At 62.8% G+C, this 6,878-nt stretch overlaps 1 long non-coding RNA gene across 1 annotated transcript in view; it reads right to left on the reverse strand.

Annotated features, from left to right (window-relative positions):
- Positions 1–5,748, reverse strand: part of LOC140629878 (uncharacterized) — a 20,611-nt gene extending 14,863 nt beyond the window's left edge. The window contains exon 1 of the long non-coding RNA XR_012027693.1: positions 3,272–5,748. This is a non-coding gene — a long non-coding RNA (uncharacterized lncRNA). The remainder of the gene's footprint in view (positions 1–3,271) is intronic.
- Between the last annotated feature and the right edge of the window lie 1,130 nt (positions 5,749–6,878).

Raw genomic sequence — 6,878 nt, forward strand, 5'->3', positions numbered from 1 at the left:
GAGAGGGGCAGCCCCTCGGGCTGGCCAAGCGCCGCGGCGCTGGCCCGGCCCGCCGCGGGCGCTCACGAGCCCCGCCAAGTCCTCCGAGTCACACCGCCCCACGCCACCCACCCCCCGCCGGCGCGGCGAGGGGGGGAGGAGAGGAGAGGGGAAAGGAAGACGAGGCGCCCGCGCCCCCGCCAGGGGCACGGGTGCGCCTCCCTTGCCGACTTCTTCCACCACCCGCTCCTCGGACACGCCGACGACGGCGGCGGCAGCCCGAGGGGAGTCGCCGGGGAAGGAAACGACGCCACCGCTCGGCCTCAGGCACCTGAGGCGACCTGGAGCGCTCCAGGGGCACCACGGAGGGCCGGGCGCAACGCGCTCAAGCGCGCCCAGGCCGGGCGGTGAGCAGCGCGGCGTCGGGCCGGCCCTCCCCGCGGAGGAGGGGAGGGCCGCTCGCCACGGACCCAGGGCCTTCGGGAAAGGCCGGCGAGAGTGTCCGCCGCGTCCGAGGACCCCGGTCCCGCCAGCGCCGCGAGGCAAGAAGGCGGGAGGCCGGGGTCGGGCCGGAGTCCGCACCACCCCCAACCCCGGCGCGCGCCCCCCGCGCACCCGCCACGACGGCCGGGCGCGGAGGAGCCGGGGAGGGAGGGGCCCGCGGGCAGAACGAGAAGAGCGGTCGCATCCGCCGTGGACGCCCGTCCCTCGTCTGACGCGGCTTAGGCCCGGCCCAGGAGAGCACGAGATCACCACATCGATCGATCGGCAGCAAGCTGCGGCCCCGAGGGGGCTTCCCGAGGAGCAAAAGCCCAGCGAGGACGGCGACCGGGGGGACCTGCTTCCGCCTCACCGGCAAGCCCCTCGACCCCCGGGGGGGGGGGGGGGCAGGAGCGACCGGACAACCCCAGACACAGCGGGGGACGCCTGACACGCGGCACGGAGCCTTGCGAGACAGGGGTTGTCACGGCCAACGGCCGGGTGCCCACGGCATGGAGCGCACGGGGGTAAAAGACCCACCGCCACCTGCCCACACCGCCCTCCCTCGGGTGCCGGAGACCGGAGGGCGACACCGCGACCCGGGCCACCTGGAGTCCAGCACGAGAGCCGGCGCGCAGGCCCAGGCGGACGGCTCAGGCTCCAGCGAGCGAGGACAGGGACCGGCTCGGCCGCGCGGTCAAGCCCGGAACCCCACCCGCGCCCAGAGGCCCACATCTCTAAGGCGAGCGACGGACGGACCGGCTGTCTTTTACGTCTGCCTGTCGTCTGTCTGCCTGTCGCCGAAACACAACGTGTCAGCACCTACCTGGCAACAAAAAATGTTCATTTCGGGCAAGAAAATAACCGCGCCTGCCGGCGGGGACCAGCCACAGGTCACCGCGACCTCCCGGGACCGTGACACGGCCAACTGTCCCCAAAACCTGCCCCACGGCGCCCCCCCACCCCCACCCCACGGAGCCCCCAGGGCTATCTGGTCGACCCAGGGAACGGGGGGGGGGGGGGGGGGAGGGGAGGGGAGGAGGGGCGATACGCGGTCGGTGGAGACGCCACGCCGCCACGCCGCCACGCCGCCACGCCGCCACGCCGCCAAGCCAGTGATCTCCGAGAGGAGACTTTGAAAAATCATCAAAGTTCTCCGGAGGCAGGCACCGTGCGGAGGCCGTCCCCCGCGGCCCTCAGGACCGCCCCGTGCCTACCGCCGTCCCCAACCCCGGCTCGGGCCAGGGGAGGTGGAGGGCCACGCGCGGCAGAGGCAGCCTCACCGGGAATCGCCACCGGGGCCGGACGCCCGAACGGACGGCCCGCCCACCCCCGCGTGGCACCCGGTCCGACCGCCCGGGACCCACCTCCGCAGCGGGCCTCGGAAAAAGGGGAGAAAATCGCGTCCGACGCCCGGGACCCCCACACGTGCCCGCAGCCGGGTCTGTCGCGCCACCCACGGGCTTCCCCTCCAGGCTCAGACCGGTCCCCGTCGCCAGGGCGTGACCACGGGAGACAACCGAGTGACACGGAAGGAAGGCCCGAAGATCGCCCGGAGCCACAGGACGGACGGCGGGACACACCCTGTCCCCCGCCCCCGAGGCGGCCCAGGTCGGTCCGCGCGGGCGGAGGAGGAGCCACCGGCGGGTGCTGGTCGACCCACCCAGGCGGCCCGCACGGCCTCCTCCGGGAGCGAGGCGGAGGCGACAGCGGCGACAGCGGCGACGGCGACACTCCCTCGCAGCTCCGGAGGTCCAATCTCCGGCGAGCGCATCGCGCGCCGAGGCCCCGGCGACAGCCGGACGCTCGCGCCGGAGCCGCCCTCCTCCTGGAACTCGGCCCCGGGAAACCGACACCAAAGCTGTTCCTTGCCTGTCGCCGCCGAGCCTCCGGAGGGGACACGCTCTATAAAAGCGGCCGCCAGGTGGCACCCGACAACCGGCGCGAACGACAGCGGGACAGATCCGGGCGGCGAGGCCGTCAGGGCGCCTCGGATCTCGCCTCTCGGCCCGGGGACGGCGGAGGGCCCCGGGAGCACACGGCCGCGCACCGCGCGAACCCCCGTCCTCCCGGGGCGGGGGAGCCTTGGAAAACCCGTCCGTCCGTCCGTCCGTCCGTCCGGGCCCGCTGCCGCCCGGAAAGGGGGTCGCGCTCGCCGCGCGGGGCTCCCGGGACGACTCAGGCACGTTTCCGAGGTCAGGGAGGGAACGTAGAGCCGAAACCAGGCGAGGACTCTTAGGACGGCAACGGATGCACCGTTTTTTCTCGTGTCCTTCCTTTTTTTTTTTTTTTTTCTTTTTCTTTAGGATTTTATTTATATATTTATAAGACGAAGGAGGGAGGGAGGGAGGGAGGGAGGGAGGGAGGTCGGTCACGAAGGAGGTCTGAACCAAAGGCGCTGGAGAGGACGGTGTGCCCCCCCCCCCCCCCGCACCACCTTCACCTCCACCCTCTCAGCGTCTGGGACCTGACCCCCCCCCCCCCCCCAAATACTTGTCTATTGGGTTGAATGAGAAGAGGTCGTGGAAGAGGAACTCAATTCTGGGGGGGAGGGGAGGCTCAAAGAACATAAGGATTTTCTTTTTCTTTCTTTCTTTCTTTCTTTCTTTCTTTCTTTCTTTCTTTCTTTCTTATAACACAATCTGTTTCTCCAGAATTCTCCTGCTCACGCTCAACTTCCTGTCCTTGAAGAGAAGAATGTCATTCACTCCCCTCCTGGCGCTCTCCTCCAAGGCACCTTCCAGGGGCAGGAGAAAGGGTGTGCTTCTCTTCTCAGAGGAAAAGGAGGGGAGTCAGCGGGACCTTCTTTCACCTGGGGGGGTGGGGGGAGCGGCGGTGTGCGTGTGTTTCTTTGCTGCTGCTGCTACTCTATCAAAGTGTCTCCAGGTAGGGAGGCCGGGGTGGCTCAGCGGTTGAGCGCCTGCCTTTGGCCCAGGGCGTGATCCCTGCATGGATGGAGTCTCCTTCTCCTTCTGCCTGTGTCTCTGCCTCTGTGTGCATCCGTGCGTGCGTCCGTCCGCGTGCGTGCGTGCGTGCGTGCGTCCGTCCGTGTGCGTGCGTGCGTCCGTGTGCGTGCGTGCGTGCGTCCGTCCGTGTGCGTGCGTGCGTGCGCGCGCGCGTGCGTCTCAGGACTACCTACATAAAATCTTCAATCAATCAACGTGTCTATGGTTCAAAACAGTACTCTGGTTTCCTTCGTATCCAAGTCCTATGTCAGATTGGACTTTTGACAGGAGAAGGGAGGGCGGGCCACATTTTCTTCTGCCCTGGCGGAGGAGAAAGGGAAGATGGGCGGGCACAGACCTGGGCATAGTCTTCTCTGTCGTGGGGGTGAGCGGAGGGGTCGGATTCGGCTCTCACGGGACGGGGTCTAATTTCTCCGTGGACGGACAATTGGGCAGAACGTCAGGCGAACGGAGGACGAGTCATGGTCAGAAGACCATGGACAAGACCGGCTATAGATGCTGGAGTTTCCGGAGCAATGATTTCATCAGAGGCACGCGAAAGCCAAAGACTTCCAGGGAGCGTGTTTATAGACGCCTCGGCCTGTAGGTCCTTCCTTTCGAATGGACAGTGCTCCCATCCGGTCGGTCGGTCGGTCGGTCCGGTCGGTCACCTTAGCATATCTTCTCCAGCTCCCGTGAGCAGTGTGGTCATGCAATTCTACTTTGGGCCTAACGGGGGATGGATGGGACCGACCGTGCCACAGAAAGGGAGACCGCATCGAGTCCTTGAGCCTAAGGCACGTCTAAGACAGTGACTCTCTAAAGTACGTGGAGGGGAGCCCTGGGTGGCGCAGCGGTCGGTTTGGCGCCTGCCTTTGGCCCGGGGCGCGATCCTGGAGACCCGGGATCGAATCCCACGTCGGGCTCCCTCCCTGTGCATGGAGCCTGCTTCTCCCTCTGCCTCTGTCTCTGCCTCTCTCTCTGTCTCTCTCTCTCTCTCTCTCTGTCTCTCTCTCTCTCTCTCTCTATGACTATCATAAATAAATAAAAATATTTAAAAAAATAAAAATAAAATAAAGTACATGGAGGCAGAAGGAGGCCAGCTGGAGTTTTGTTGTGTGGGTTGCGTATCTGTGGCAATGGGGTGGGTGTGGGTGGCTGTTGTTTGTTTTCTGGACGAGGTGAAAGAACCCTTTGAGTGCAAGTATTTGCAGAAGGGGTCCGGCGGGATGGGAAGGTGTGGGTCAGTCCATTCACCGAGAAAACCGGAGACTCGGCCTTTTTAAGAACTCGGCAACGGGAGGAGTATAGCTTGGCTCATCGCAGCAACTGGCAACTCAGCAGAAACAACAGAACATTCCCAGAATGAATGGAGTTTGCAGGAGCCAACGTGAGCATGCCCCACCACCCTCCGCGGGTGCGTCCGTGTAAACACACACACACACACACACACACACACACACACACCCCGGCCTTCCATTTCCAAATCCACCAGAGGACTCAGGGTTGGTTGGGGGTGGGGATGGAGGGTGGCGGGTGGCAGAAGGGAGGTTCAGGGCCATCCATTCCAATGGCCCTCATTCAATCATTTCATTCAAATGCACATGGCTGTCTGTTAAAGTCCGAGCCTGGGACTTCTCTCCATTGAATGGCTTTCTGCACCTCCCCCAAACCCTCAGGCTGCGGCTCCCAAGCTGTGGGGGAGGGGAGAGAAGAAAAGAGAAGAGAAGAGGAGAGGAGAGGAGGGGAGGGGAGGGGGAAAGAGAAGGGCAAAGAGGATGTCTGAAGAACTCACATTGTTTGGGGTCCAAAAGCGACCCCTCCTGGTTTCCTGACCCAGGAAACCCCAATAAACCCTTTGGGAATCAATCCTGGATGTGGAGGATGCCATCTCACTCTTAATGCCTTCCAGGGGTGGGGGTGCGTCTGGGAGGGCGTGGCATGGCGGGGACTGGTGAATCTGATGGGGAGTTAAACACATGACCACCGTGGTGTCTTAGGGTCCAGAGGCCAAACACAGGCATGGAGTGATATGGGCGAAGGACTAAGGGAGGCCTGGCCAGGGACAGTTCTGACTCATCCACCCTGGGTGAGGGCCCAACAAGGACACTCTTTCCTCTAAAGCGACGGGCCAACAGTCTCCTGGTTCCCCATCGACCTGTCCTCCCTCTCGCACCCACTTCCCAAGGGAAATCCTCAGTCTCATTCGAAGTAGTCCCCGGCTGTGTCACAAGCCACCTTCTGTCTACTAAAAGGAGTAAGGAAGATGGACAAACATGAACCAGCCCGACAGATGGCACCTCCGCACGGAGGGGTTGGGGGGTGGGGCCCTCCCCGGACAAAACGTGACTCTGAGCTTGAAAACATGAAAGGGCAGAAGCTCCCGGGGGGGGGGGGGGGGGGGGGCCCCCCGGCCCGGCCCCGGGCCCCAGGCCCCGGCAGGCCCGCTCCGTCAGAAGAGCACTCAACTTTTGATTGCAGTCAGGGTTGTGAGTTTGAGCCCCACGTTGGGTCTAGAGATGATGAAAAATGAAGGAACAAACTCTCAATAACTTAAGTATGTATGGAGCGCCTGGGTGGCTCAGCGGTGGAGCGTCCAGGGATCCCCGGGTGGCTCAGCGGTTTAGCGTCTGCCTTCAGCCCAGGGCCTGATCCTGGAGACCCAGGATCGAGTCCCACGTCAGGCTCCCTGCATAGAGTCTGCTTCTCCCTCTGCCTGTGTCTCTGTCTCTGTGTCTCTCGTGAATAAATAAATAAAATATTAAAAAAAAGAAAGAAAGAAACGACTACAACATTCCATTTTAGGTGACGTCTATTTTTCTTTTTACCACAACTGGGGGGAAGAAAAGCAAAACAAACAAAAACAAACAACAACAACAACAACAAGACCCCACCCCCACCCCCCCACCCTGTCCTTGGCTCAGAGTAAGGGAATTCCTGGGTCAGGTTGAAAGAGGGGGAGGGGGTGATATCCTGTCGTCCGCAGTGTGGAAAACCAGGGTTCAGCAACCTGGAATTGTTTCTGCCTCGCCAGGTAGACAGACGTGGTCACTGTCGTCAGCCCTGCAAAAGCAAGGCAAGAGGGGATCCCTGGGTGGCGCAGCCGTTTGGCGCCTGCCTTTGGCCCAGGGCGCGATCCTGGAGATCCGGGATCGAATCCCATATCAGGCTCCCGGTGCATGGAGCCTGCTTCTCCCTCTGCCTGTGTCTCTGCCTCTCTCTCTCTGTGTGACTATCATAAGTAAATAAATAAAAGAAAAAAAAAAGAAAAAAAAAAAAAAAAGCAAGGCAAGAGGGAAGAACCTCCGCATTTCCAAGCACCTCGTAGGGGCAACCTGGGAGGCTCGCTGGGGTTAAGCAGCTGACTCTCGGTTTCATCCGCCAGGAGGTGGCACTCTTGACTCGCCCAGTGAGGCCGCGGCGACCTCTGGAAGGAAGGTATCAGGCTCACGGTTTCCGAGGGGCTCGGGTGGC

Source organism: Canis lupus, unplaced genomic scaffold (assembly GCF_048164855.1).
Source record: "Canis lupus baileyi unplaced genomic scaffold, mCanLup2.hap1 Scaffold_316, whole genome shotgun sequence".
Taxonomy (NCBI): domain Eukaryota; kingdom Metazoa; phylum Chordata; class Mammalia; order Carnivora; family Canidae; genus Canis; species Canis lupus.